Below are 14,735 nucleotides of genomic sequence, written 5' to 3'. Positions count from 1 at the left end.
AGAGTAAACACATTAACCAGATACCACTAGGAGAGAGGGCCCTGGTCACAAGCTTACAATTTATGAGGAAATAGGGAGGATGATGTGGGAGAATGCTTGGGTTGTATAAGTTCAGCCATCAATATAACAAGTAGGATATTCAAATAACGCTGCATGAACTGTTCACCAGCCAATATCTGCTTATGTACAGATATAGAGGGCTATTAAGTGCATGGAGGGTGTACAAACAGATGAGGGACCAGATTTGGCAGAAAATTTTTGGAAGGGCAAAACTGGTATAGCTAATTAAGTGAGATGAGGCGTTAACAAGCCATAAAAAAAATCCCTATTTTGGGATCATCTAGAGGTTTTCTATTTGAAAAATGAAGAAACAATGGCATATCTCCAAGCTGTGCAAAAATTATTCCTTCATTTAGGAAGTAGAAATAAGTGTGCGGATTTGAAAATGAAGAAGCAATGGTCTCTCAACTAGAAGTGAAAAAATTATCCCTTTTTAGAATCCACACCAGGTTTCCTATTTGCAAAATGCATAAATCAATTACAATGACTTTTTATCAAGTTATGCAGAAAGTATCCATTTTATTTGATGAGTAGGAAGAAGCTAGCTATTTTCAATGCGAAGAAGCAATGGTTTGTCAATAAGCTATGAAAAAATTATCCTTATTTTGGTATCAGTTTCATGTTCATGTGAAAAGGAATGGGTAAGGTGTTGACACCCCCCCTTCTTTGAAGATCTTATAGTTTATAATGCATATTGCTGTTATGTATTTTGTCTGGTTTGGGACCTGTGTTACTTAGTTATCCAGTGGATAGGGTTAACTATTGGGGCCAGCCCATGGTGGGAGTAGTTAAATGGGCATAGAAAATTCAGTTTTCTGTATGTGAGGCAGATAGGGAAAAGTACTGATAACTAGTGTTGAGCGATACCGTCCGATACTTGAAAGTATCGGTATCGGAAAGTATCGGCCGATACCGGCAAAGTATCGGATCTAATCCGATACTGATACCCGATACCAATACAAGTCAATGGGACACCAAGTATCGGACGGTATCCTGTATGGTTCCCAGGGTCTGAAGGAGAGGAAACTCTCCTTCAGGCCCTGGGATCCATATCAATGTGTAAAAGAAAGAATTAAAATAAAAAATAGGGATATACTCACCTCTCCGACGCAGCCTGGACTTTACCGCCGTAACCGGGAGCTGTTGTACCTAAGAATGCGCGCTTGAAGGGCCTTAGATGACGTCACGGCGCTCTGATTGGTCCGTAGCGGTCGCGTGACCGCTACGCGACCAATCACAAAGCAGTGACGTCACCTAAGGTTTTTCAAGCGCTTGAAATACCTTAGAAAACGTCACTGCTTTGTGATTGGTCGCGTAGCGGTCACGCGACCGCTACGGACCAATCAGAGCGCCGTGACGTCATCTAAGGCTCTTCAAGCGTGCATTTTTAGGTACAACGGCTCCCGGTTACGGCGGTAAAGTCCAGGCTGCGTCGGAGAGGTGAGCATATCCCTATTTTTAATTTTAATTCTTTCTTTTACACATTGATATTAATCCCGATACCGATTCCCGATACCACAAAAGTATCGGATCTCGGTATCGGAATTCCGATACCCGCAAGTATTGGCCGATACTCGATACTTGCGGTATCGGAATGCTCAACACTACTGATGATAACAAAAACACCTATGCTCCTAATGTTAGCAAACCTGCATTGAAAAGGGTGTTGTGTGCTAAGAAGGGAGACCAAATTCAGATAGCACATTCAGAAGTAAAAAAAGGTTTAGTGGTAGAAGGATACTTTATCTGAGGCAGGTGAGGGCCTACTGCAATCATGAAAGTGCTAGATCAGAGGGTCACAGAGAAGAAGATGGCCAGGGTGGGACACATATTATCCTATGGGGAATTGAAGATGCAGTGGCACACCAATGAGTGAGCGGCCCACATGAAATGGACTTTGAGAATAGTTGTGAGGAGTTGTAGTGATGCACCTTAGCTGGTGAGATTCTCACTAGCAGGGAAGATGAAGGTTCCCACAATGATTTGCTCATCTGCTATAGCATGTAATGGAAGAAATTTACCGCCACTTGTAACTGTAAAGTTCCTGCCTCAGGATTGTGCAGACGGTGTATTCTTTAAGTGTTAGTCCTGCTATCTGTTGTATATACTTGTCATTAGAAATGTTTATTTTTGGACTCTGGTCTCCCTAGTCCATTTCTACTTCATATGATCCTGGCTTGCCATGTCAAGGGGCAGCATGTGGTTTGCAGTAGCGTATCACTAAAGTAAAAGCATACACACACCGTCAGGACCTGCATTTTTCTGTACTATGGCAGGGCCTGGATACGACACTCGGCCACAGACACCTCGCCTGTTACATGTGTACCATGAACAGGGTGCACATCGCAGCAATTGCACAGTATAGTGATAAACACACTGGACAAGCAGATGTGTATGGGTGTGTAGCAGCAGTAGCGCCAACCTTAAATTATAAGGGCAGGCAAAGATATGCCTGGAAACAAAAGTCCAGCTATGGCAGTCCTAACAGTAGCGATACAGTATAGTACTAAAAGCAGGCAGCAAATGTGTGGCTGGGGGACTGTCTAGCGGCAATAGCAGCTACAGAAACCACACAGTATAGAGATATGACAGGAGATGCAAGTAAAGTCTGTCAGTGTAGGGCCAGCCATCCCGGCATCACCAGCAGTAGGATAATAGCATCATAGAATGTTATAGATGGAAGGGACCTCCAGGATCATCGTGCCCAACCTCCTGCTCAATGCAGGATTCACTATACGATGTCAGGCAGATGATAGATGACCACCACAGTATAAATGACATGATGGACAGGGAGTACATGTCTGACTTGGCGCTGGCTATCAGCAATGGTGGTATCAAAACAGTGTACAAGACAATGGACAGGAAGGCAAGCAGATGCTATGGGCGATCTAATCATTGGTGTCAGCCATAAGTGAATCAAAGTCAGCAATGCTCAATGCAATATCATTTTGACAAAAGTAAGGTTCTCTATGATTGTGGAGGATAATCTGGTCCTCTTGAATGTGACAAGGTCATTGGCCACGATAAAAACCCTTTCTGACCAACCATAGAAGCTGTACATAGCAGCCTGCCCATAGAAAAGCGGGTCCGAATTGCTGAGCCAGAAATCTATGAGATTGGGAATTAGGGTATATGATAGAGAAACAACACATTCCAGATACAACTGAACTTGGCTGATCTGCCGGTGCTTCACTGTTGGCTGAAGAGCATCAGGTTGGTGCAGCAACACATAAAACACTTGATCCTTTATGTCAGATATACTGTAGTCACTTCGGTTACTTGTTCTAGCCCTAGCTCTGGAATATGTGGAGGAGTGTTGACTATGCAGCGAGCAAATGGAGGGGTCTCCTGGTCAACTGGTTGACAGACAGGGAACACAGCTTATACTACATCCTGGCAGGGCCGGTTTTAGGCAAAGTGGGGCCCTAGGCAAAGTTTAAAATGGGGCCCCAAATGCTAACATATTGCACGTCACACAGAAGCATTTCGGTTGTATTTACCTGCGCTGATCTCAGGCCGCTAAACGAGTGTGATCGACAATACTGAAGTCGTTGGACGCTTGTTTCCCGGCCTCTTTCCACCATCTGAGAAAGAATGATGGGACAGAACCATCACTAATAGATCACTAACAGATCACCATACAGTATCATGTTATCAGCAGCACATCTACAGTTTACATAGGGTGATGTGCTGCTGAGAACAATGATTTTTATTCCGGCATAAACAATCCAATCACCCAATGAATATGCAGCATTTTACTTGTTTAGTAAAATACACCCCATAGTCCTCCATATAATATAATGTGCTCCACAGTCCTCCATATAGTATAATACACTCTTCATAGTCCTCCATATATTAAAATGCACACGCCATAGTCCTCCATATAGTATACAGCAGAGCCCACAGTAGTATACAGCAGAGCCCACAGGGATATACAGCAGAGCCCACAGGGGTATACAGCAGAGCCCACAGGGGTATACAGCAGAGCCCACAGGGGTATACAGCAGAGCCCCCAGGGGTATACAGCAGAGCCCCCAGGGGTATACAGCAGAGCCCCCAGTAGTATACAGCACAGCCCCCAGTAATATACAGCAGAGCCCCCAGTAATATACAGCAGAGCCCCCAGGGGTATACAGCAGAGCCCCCAGGGGTATACAGCAGAGCCCCCAGGGGTATACAGCAGAGCCCCCAGGGGTATACAGCAGAGCCCCCAGTAGTATACAGCACAGCCCCCAGTAATATACAGCAGAGCCCCCAGTAATATACAGCAGAGCCCCCAGGGGTATACAGCAGAGCCCCCAGGGGTATACAGCAGAGCCCCCAGGGGTATACAGCAGAGCCCCCAGGGGTATACAGCAGAGCCCCCAGTAGTATACAGCACAGCCCCCAGTAATATACAGCAGAGCCCCCAGTAATATACAGCAGAGCCCCCAGGGGTATACAGCAGAGCCCCCAGGGGTATACAGCAGAGCCCCCAGGGGTATACAGCAGAGCCCCCAGTAGTATACAGCACAGCCCCCAGTAATATACAGCAGAGCCCCCAGTAATATACAGCAGAGCCCCCAGGGGTATACAGCAGAGCCCCCAGGGGTATACAGCAGAGCCCCCAGGGGTATACAGCAGAGCCCCCAGTAGTATACAGCACAGCCCCCAGTAATATACAGCAGAGCCCCCAGTAATATACAGCAGAGCCCCCAGGGGTATACAGCAGAGCCCCCAGGGGTATACAGCAGAGCCCCAGGGGTATACAGCAGAGCCCCCAGGGGTATACAGCAGAGCCCCCAGGGGTATACAGCAGAGCCCCCAGGGGTATACAGCACAGCCCCCAGTGGTATACAGCAGAGCCCCCAGGGGTATACAGCAGAGCCCCCAGGGGTATACAGCAGAGCCCCCAGTAGTATACAGCACAGCCCCCAGTGGTGTACAGCAGTGCCCCCAGGGGTATACAGCAGAGCCCCCAGTAGTATACAGCACAGCCCCCAGTGGTGTACACCACAGCTCACATCCCCCCCTCTCCTCTCCCCTCCTCCCCTCTCCTCTCCCCGTCCAGTAAAAAGAAAAAAAAAAACACAAGCTCCTCACCTCTCCACACGTGCCCGCGCTGCTCCTGTGTCGGCGGCTGCAGCTGCTCTGCCTGGGACACAGTGAGTGCGCGCGCACCCGCTGTGTCAGAGGCAGAGCGGGGAATGATGGGAGAGGGGGCGTCAGGTGACGCTCTCTCCTCCATCATTGCTTTGAACTGTACCGGCAGATGCCGGTACAGTTCAATGCGGCGGGGGAGTCAGCGCTGGCGGCAGGCGGGCCCCCTGCCTCACAGGGGCCCGGGGCCCCATAGCGGCTGCGTGATTTGCCGCTAGCTGGGGGCCCCTGGGGGAGTGGGGGCCCCAGGCAGCTGCCTGGTCTGCCTGCCCCTAACGCCGGCCCTGCATCCTGGATTCTGGTTTGGAAGCCAAAAAAATGACCCATTTTGGTTTTAGTGATGTTATAAAAGCATGGCTTTTATATTGTCACCCCTTTGTTTGATGGTAACTGTAATGTATGTCTGTGATACCAAAAGCATTACATAATACCTCTTATCTCGCTTACGAGAAAGACCACAGTTACTTTGAATGAACTAAAAGAATGAGTTTGGTGTGTGCAATCAATGCTGGTGGGATGGAGACATTTCTCTTCTGGAGGTTTGGAAGGTGATGTAGGATGAGACAGATAACTACTGCATAGTCATAGAAACAGATGTAAGGACAGGCTTTACCACCTGTCCTGATTGTGGTACAAGTGGGAGATTACTTGGGACACAAGTTGATGTAGAGCTTATGTCTGTATACTTGACACACAATCCGGCATAGATATCTGGCGCTGCTACAAAGAATAAAGAAAAGTACTCGAAATACGACAATGTGGTGGATGACAATGATGATGATAATGATACCTACCAAGTATTATGTTTTCGAAGTAGTACTGTTTCATTCAACATAGTCACCTTTCAATTCTATACATTCAATGCATCAATGAAAAAGTCATTCTAATCCTCTAGAAAAAAATTAATCTTGCTCTCCGATCCGCAACTCCACAGCATCAGTTTCATAAATTTTCTTCCTATCATTGGTTTTTTGAGTCTTGGAAAGAGATAATAAACAGATTGGTCCAAATCAAGAGAATATGCCGATGATTGACAATTTCAAAGTCGGTTTCAGGGCAATATGAAACTTGCGAGCAGGCTCATTATCCTAAAAAAAAAGATGCCTTTGAAAAGTTTTTGATGGTTCCAATCATCACCTGACATGGATAACTTATCTTAAACACGATTTCAAAGTGACATTATCTTCTTTGCTAAAACCTAGCAGGTGCACATGTGAAAGTTAATACCTCCTTCCTCTTTGGAATTATTTGCTAGAAATAATCAACGCCAACTATTCATCAATACCTCTTTATACAAGTAATAATGTAGTATTTTCTATATTATCCTCTACTTACTACTATATTAGTGAAGATGAGCAAATCTACAGACTTACAGATTTACCAGTTTACTAAGATTTGACCAGGAAATCTGTTTCACGTCAAATTTAATCAATGTGTATCAAATGTTCTTTATTGTGCTCTAGGGTCTCATGTGACCACAGAGCATAATAAGACATAGGGTGAGTGTCATGCTGCTGCAGTGCAATATAACCCAACCTCCACCAGAGGGAGCTTGAGAGGGAAGTGAGACTGCGTACACAGAGAAGCACCACAGAGCAGCAGCACAGGCGCCACCAAGTGGCGAGAGAGTGGGCAGACAAGCTGAGTCAAAATACAATCAGCAGAAGTGCCAAAAAGGGATAAGCAGTAAACGTGGTCAGAAACAAGCCAGGAGGTTCAGCAGCGGTCAGAAGCGGATAAGAAAAAGTCAGAAAGCAGAAGCGAGTCCAAATACGAGCCAAGTCAGGAACCAGAGAATCAAACAGACAAACAGAGAAATGCTGGGAAAAGGGCAGACAGAGGGAGTCAACAGACACGGGACAAGTCAGGGATCACAGCAGGACAAAATAAGAGTTACCAGAGTCAGGTTTACACAAGGCCAAGAATGAGGCAGAGCAAAGTTAACCCTTGACATGATCTGCCCAGAAAAAAAGCAGACAGGACTAAACCCTGGAATGGATCATGACAGTGAGGAACAAAAATACTCACCTTTCCCTGTCCCTCATCTTGTCTGTCAAGGTCCCTGCTTGGTCATACTTTCCTGTCTTCATTAATAGGCAACTGGTCTGCTGCATGCCATGGGTAACGTAGGTTCTTCAGCCACTCTAACACTTTCAAGGTCTCTTCATTTACGTGAGACCTACTTGGGGCATCATGCAGCATTACAACTTCATGGCCAAACAAGGATGGAAGTGTGAAGAAGACATCATGAGGAACCAAAATCCTGATGGAAACCAAGGTGTGAAGAAGGTCAGCAAACTGTAAATGAAGACTGGAATAACCATGCGGAGTTGACAGCCGGGAAGAGAGATAATTTTTCTTAACCCCTTTCCAATTCTTTTGACTCCAGCAAAAAAGTCGCCGGACGGTCACCATTTTGTTGGTTTTGTACAAATCAAATTGCAAAATACAGTATATTCAGATTCTGCTCAACTAGACTCATTTTTTTTTAAATGAAAATCGAGGCAATTTCGATTCACCTGGTAGTAACTCCCCTCTATTCTATCACATTAAAAATGTGTCACATTGGACGCTAGGAAAGTTTGTCACTCAGGTTAACGCCCAATTTTCCCATAAAATGAATATTTCTTAAAACTGTATCAGAACATAATGACAGATTTAATTGCAGTTCTACATGAATACTTGCGCTTCATTTCTGCTTCTTTATTTTTGAAAACCTCACTAAACAAACAGGAAAAGCATCACGTTGGCAGATATGTTAATGAATATGTTGCTAGACTGATTTGAAAATCAAATCATCATATTATTTTCATTCACAAAATCTTCTCAAGTACAAAACTTCAACAATCAGCACACAGATTTAATTGTCCTACTTGGGCAAATGGTTGGTAAACTTCACGAATATCTTACTTTAGGTGAAAGTGATAACTGTTACAACACTGCCCCTTAGTGGTAGCTTATTAAGTTGCATCTATCCCATAAATACTTCTTCCTCTAGAGGTATACAAATTGTAGTATAGGGGAACAGCTCAATGGCTTCTCTGCCACATAGACAAAGAATGTTAAGTTGCACATTGTAGGTAGGGCAATGAGGAACAGACTTTGCTCTTTGGCATAGTACCTACATATTACATCTCTGGGTGGGGCAATGCACAGAAGCATTGTTTCATAGTTATTAGGCATGGAATTGTGCATCTCCATAACACCCAAGAACAGAAAGAGGGACAAATAATGCTGTGCACATAGCGGCAAATATTGACCACATCCCTGGCGCAGCCCAAGCCAACAACTTACCATTTATTTCCACCCTGGCAGGAGAAGATGTCAGCGAGGCAGTGACAGTGAGGGACATTCAGCAGATGCCTAAGACTGCAGGGCGCAGACCCAAATCCCGGACTGTCTGATGTATCTCGGACGTTTGGGACTAGAGATGAGTGGATCGATTCACCGGTCTCTGGTCCAGCGCCCAGGTCCTTCAGGCATCCCCAGAGTGGCTTTTGTTTAGCCAGGGATGGTGCAATGTCATCTGTGTGTCCTGCTCATCTCTAGTTGGGACCTGTGGGCTTATTTTTTGATCATTAATTCACATTTGTACCTGCCATAACGTTCTCATCTTTATGTAGATTCACTGTGTGACATATGGCTTTTTGCCTGTAAAACCATCTTCACTAGGGATGACCAAACGTGCTCGGTGACACTCGGTTATCACTCGAGTATCATAGTGCTAGGATGAACTTGTTACTCGGCGAGTAATGGGCAATGCTCTATGTAAAGCTCAGCTCCCTGCCCTGCAATTTTGGTGCCTGTTGCACAACCAATAAGCATGCAGGAATTGCCTGCGCGTCACTGTAATGTCGTAGCCATCTTGGTTGTGGCATTACTGTGATTGGCTGGCCGTGTGACATCATCAGTGTCAGAATAGTGTGCCCGACTCGTCACACTGACGCCACTGCACAGCTCTTTGACACTTCGTATTGGAGGGGGAGAGTGGTTTTCTAGACCTGTGTGCACAGTATTCTGGTTGAAACTGGTGCTGAAGCTGAGCCGTCATACTAACAGCCCTTCTAAGGGCTAAATGTTTGCTTTGCTGTTTGTATCACATTCTATCTGCATTTAGCCTAGGGAGGGTGAGAAAGTCGCAGGAGCAGGGAGAGTGACAGAATACAGTCTGTAGACAGGGATTAGGGCTGTGCAGTCTTTTGGCAAATACAGTAGTAAGGAAAGTATTCATGCCCCTTTAAATTTTTCACTCTTTGTTCCAATGCAGCCATTTGGTAAATTCAAAAAAGTTCTTTTTTTTTCCTATTAATGTACACTCTACAGCACAACTCCTTTCTTATTTTAGCTGTGTGCTTACAGTCATTGTCTTGTTGGATGGAGAACCTTCAGCCAAGTCAGAGGTCCAGAGCACTCTGGAAGAGGTTTGTATCCAGGATAATCACTGTACTTGGCCACATTCATGCTTCATTCAATGACAACCAGTCGTCCTGTCCCAGCAGCTGAAAAACACCCCCATAGCATGATGCTGCCACCACCATGTTTCACTGTTGGGATTGTATTGGACAGATGATGAGAAGTGCCTGGTTTTCTCAACACAAACCGCTTAGAATTATCACCAAAATGTTCTATCTTTGTCTCATCAGACCATAGAATCTTATTTCTCATAGTTTGGGAGTCCTTCATATGTTTTTATTTAGCAAACTCTATGCAGGCTTTCATATGTCTTGCACTGCGGAGAGGCTTCCGTCAGGCCACTCTGCCATAAACGCTCGACTGGTGGAGGTCTGCAGTGATAGTTGACTTTGTGGAACTTTCCCCTATCTTCCGACAGCATCTCTGGAGCTCAGCCACAGTGATCTTGGGGTTCTTCTTTACCTCTCTCATCAAGGCTCTTTTGCCATGATTGCTCAGTTTGACTGGACGGCCAGGTCTAGGAAGACTTCTGATGGTCCCAAACTTCTTTCATTTAAGGATTAAGGAGGCCACTGTGCCTTGAGTACTGCAGAAATTCTGTTGTAACCTGGGCCAGATGTGTGCCTTGCCACAATTCTGTCTCTGAGCTCCTCCTTAGCCAGTTCCTTTGACCTCATGATTCTCATTTGGTCTGACATGCACTGTGAGCTGTGAGGTCTCATATAGACAGGTGTGCGCCTTTCCAAATCAAGTCCTATCAGTTTAATTAAACACAGCTGGACTCCAATGAAGGAGTAGAACCATCTCAACGAGTATCACAAGGAAAAGGACAGCATGTGACTAGTGTTGAGCGATACCGTCCGATACTTGAAAGTATCGGTATCGGAAAGTATCGGCCGATACCGGCAAAGTATCGGATCCAATCCGATACCGATACCCGATACCAATACAAGTCAATGGGACTCATGTATCGGACGGTATTCCTGATGGTTCCCAGGGTCTGAAGGAGAGGAAACTCTCCTTCAGGCCCTGGGAACCATATTAATGTGTAAAAGAAAGAATTAAAATAAAAAATATTGCTATACTCACCTCTCCGACGCAGCCTGCACCTTACCGAGGGAAGCGGCAGCGTTCTTTGTTTAAAATTCGCGCTTTTCTTTCCTTTACTGAAGTCCCGGCTTGTGATTGGTCGCGTGCCGACCATGTGGCCGGGACGCAACCAATCACAGCAAGCCGTGACGTAATTTCAGGTCCTTCAGGATTTTAAAATTACGTTCCGGCGTTGTGATTGGTTGCGTCGCAGTCACATGGGCAACACAACCAATCACAGCAAGCCGTGACGTAATTTCAGGTCCTTAAGGATTTTAAAATTACGTCCCGGCTTTGTGATTGGTTGCGTCGCAGTCACATGGGAGACGCAACCAATCACAAGCCGTGACGTCACGGGAGGCTGGACACGCGCGCATTTTAAAATGGGCGCGTGTCCAGCCTCCCGTGACGTCCCGGCTTGTGATTGGTTGCGTCGCGATCAACCAATCACAAGCCGGGAGGCTGGACACGCGCGCATTTTAAAATTTTAAAATCCTGAAGGACCTGAAATTACGTCACGGCTTGCTGTGATTGGTTGCGTCCCGGCCACATGGTCGGCACGCGACCAATCACAAGCCGGGACTTCAGTAAAGGAAAGAAAAGCGCGAATTTTAAACAAAGAACGCTGCCGCTTCCCTCGGTAAGGTGCAGGCTGCGTCGGAGAGGTGAGTATAGCAATATTTTTTATTTTAATTCTTTCTTTTACACATTTTTACATTAATGTTGTTTCGATACCGATACCCGATACCACAAAAATATCGGATCTCGGTATCGGAATTCCGATACAGCAAGTATCGGCCGATACCCGATACTTGCAGTATCGGAATGCTCAACACTACATGTGACTTAAATATGAGTGTCTGAGCAAAGGGTCTAAATACTTAGGCTCAGTGGATAGAAATGCAGCCTTGCAGCACTTGGGTCCTGGGTTCAAATCAGAAATTGTATGTTCTCCCCGTGTTTGCGTGGGTTTCCTCCAGGTACTCTGGTTTCCTCCCACACTCCAAAAGCATACTGATAGGGATTCTAGATTGTGGGCCACATCAGTGACAGCGATGATAATGTGCAAACTGTAAAGCGCTGTGGAATATGTTATATGTATGTGTATAAATATGAATATGTTGCATAAATTACTACATTTCTGTTTTTTTCAGTCAAGATGAGGTGCAGAGTGTAGCTTAATGTGAAAAAATGAACTTTTTTGAATTTTCCAAATGGCTGCAATGAAACAGTGAAAAATTTAAAGGGGTCTGAATACTTCCCTTACCCACTGTATATAGCTGCAGCTTTTTTTTTTTTTTTTGGGGGGGGGAGGGGTGAAAAATTGAATATACTTTGATCCAACGAGTACTATGTGATTTGTGTTACTTTTTCATGTTATACTTTTTCATAGGCCCATTCAGTATGTGGGTTCCAAGGCGTAATGGGGTGCATATGACTGACTATGCAGCAGGGCTGGCCTTGCTGCCAATGTGTAAAACAAAGGAGTATGGGAGAACAAAATGCATATTGTGAAGTGGAGTTTCAGGGGCCCATCCAGTATGTGGGTTCAAAGGCTTATTGGGTGCATATGAATTGGTAGCAGGGCAGGCCTTGAATTCAATGCAACACTTTTTCAGGAGTCCCCCCTGGACATCTTATGACAGGGGTATTGTGGTAATTCTTGGCAGCCCATCCACTCACAGCCTAGCCTACAATGGCTTAAGGTACCTTCACATTAAGCGACGCTGCAGCGATAGCGACAACGATGCCGATCGCTGCAGCGTCGCTGTTTGATCGCTGGAGAGCTGTCACACAGACCGCTCTCCAGCGACCAACGATGCCGATGTCCCCGGGTAACCAGGGTAAACATCGGGTTGCTAAGCGCAGGGCCGCGCTTAGTAACCCAATGTTTACCCTGGTTACCAGCGTAAAATGTAAAAAAAACAAACACTACATACTTACATTCGCGTCCCCCGGCGTCCGCTTCCTGCACTGACTGAGCGCCGGCCCTAACAGCAGAGCGGTGACGTCACCGCTGTGCTGTACTTTCACTTTCACTTTGCGGCGCTCAGTCAGTGTGGGAAGCGGACGCCGGGGGACGCGAAGGTGAGTATGTACTGTTTGTTTTTTTACATTTTACACTGGTAACCAGGGTAAACATCGGGTTACTAAGCGTGGCCCTGCGCTTAGTAACCCGATGTTTACCCTGGTTACCAGTGTAAAATATCGCTGGCATCGTTGCTTTTGGTGTCAAACACGACGATACACGCCGGTCTGATGACCAAATAAAGTTCTGAACTTTGTTCAACGACCAGCGATATCACAGCGGGATCCTGATCGCTGCTGCGTGTCAAACTAAATGATATCGCTAGCCAGGACGCTGCAACGTCACGGATCGCTAGCGATATCATTTAGTGTGAAGGTACCTTTAGGAGACCCACAGTTTAATAATTGCCCTCTAAGAAGATTAAAGCCACCTGATGCACCAGTAAAAATAGGCTCTGTGACTTTAAGAGTCCCTCCTTCACAAATGAAACAAGATGGGTCTGCTTATGTGTCACACACCATATGACCAGCTAGGGGTGTTAAATGTTACAATGACATTTCCCAGTGAATGCATTTGTAGTGGTTGAAAGCAATGTTAAAGTTGAAAAACGCTTCAAAAACGCAGCATCTTAACTAACCCTAAGAGGGAGAGGACATTTTCTATCTGAGGTTAAATATTTGGCATTAAAGGCAAGTCATTAACCTGCAAAGGATGTACCTTGACATATTTTCCAGCAAAACCCCTTTTGGTTTCGTTTTAATGTGTTTTTTGTGGCACCGGGAAAAATGGCATGAATCTCGGAAAAAATTAATTAACCCCTTTCTCACATTAGACGTACTATCCCTTCGAGGTGGGGTGGGCCCGTATGACCACCGATGGGATAGTACATCATATGCGGCCGGGTGTCAGCTGACTATGGCTGCTGATATCCGGCACTATGTGCCAGGAGCGGTCACAGACTGCCCCCGGCACATTAACCCCCGGCACCCTGCGATCAAACATGATCGCAGTGTTCCGGCGGTATAGGGAACCATCGCGCAGGGAGGGGGCTCCCTGCGTGCTTCCCTGAGACCCCCGGAGCAACGCGATGTGATCGCGTTGCTCCAAGGGTCTCTTACCTCCTCCTCGCTGCAGCAGGCAGGCACCGGGAAGCCAGGAGCTGTGAATGTCAGATCGCCGATCTGACACAGTGCACAGCAAAGTGTCAGATCAGCGATCTTACACTATAACATGATGTCCCCCCATGGGGCAATGTTATAGTGTAAAAAAAAATATTCACATGTGTAAAAAAAATTTAAAAAAATTCCCCCAAAAAATTCCCCCAAAAAATATATTGTTCCTATAAATACATTTCTTTATCTAAATAAAAAAACAAACAATAAAAGTACACATATTTAGTATTGCCGCATCCGTAACGACCCGACCTATAAAACTGTCCCACTAGTTAACCCCTTCAGTGAACACCGTAAGAAAAAAAAACGAGGCAAAAAACAATGCTTTATTATCATACTGCCAAACAAAAAGTGGAATAACACGCGATCAAAAAGACAGATCTAAATAACCATGGTACCACTGAAAACATCATCTTGTCCCGCAAAAACGAGCTGCCATACAGCATCATCAAAGAAAAAAGAAAAAAGTTATAGTCCTCAGAATAAAGCGATGCAAAAATAATTATTTTTTTACATAAAATAGTTTTTATTGTATAAAAGCGCCAAAACATAAAAAAAAATTTAAAAGAGGTATCGCTGTAATCGTTCTGACCCGAAGAATAAGACTGCTTTATGCGTTTTACCAAACACGGAACGGTATAAACGCCTCCCCCAAAAGAAATTCATGAATAGCTGGTTTTTGGTCATTCTGCCTCACAAAAATTGGAATAAAAAACGATCAAAAAATGTCACATGCCCCAAAATGTTACCAATAAAAACGTCAACTCGTCCCACAAAAAACAAGACCTCACATGACTCTGTGAACCAAAATACGGAAAAATTATAGCTCTCAA

This window comes from Ranitomeya variabilis, chromosome 3, assembly GCF_051348905.1.
Source record: "Ranitomeya variabilis isolate aRanVar5 chromosome 3, aRanVar5.hap1, whole genome shotgun sequence".
Lineage (NCBI taxonomy): Eukaryota > Metazoa > Chordata > Amphibia > Anura > Dendrobatidae > Ranitomeya > Ranitomeya variabilis.
This window is presented reverse-complemented; position numbering follows the sequence as displayed.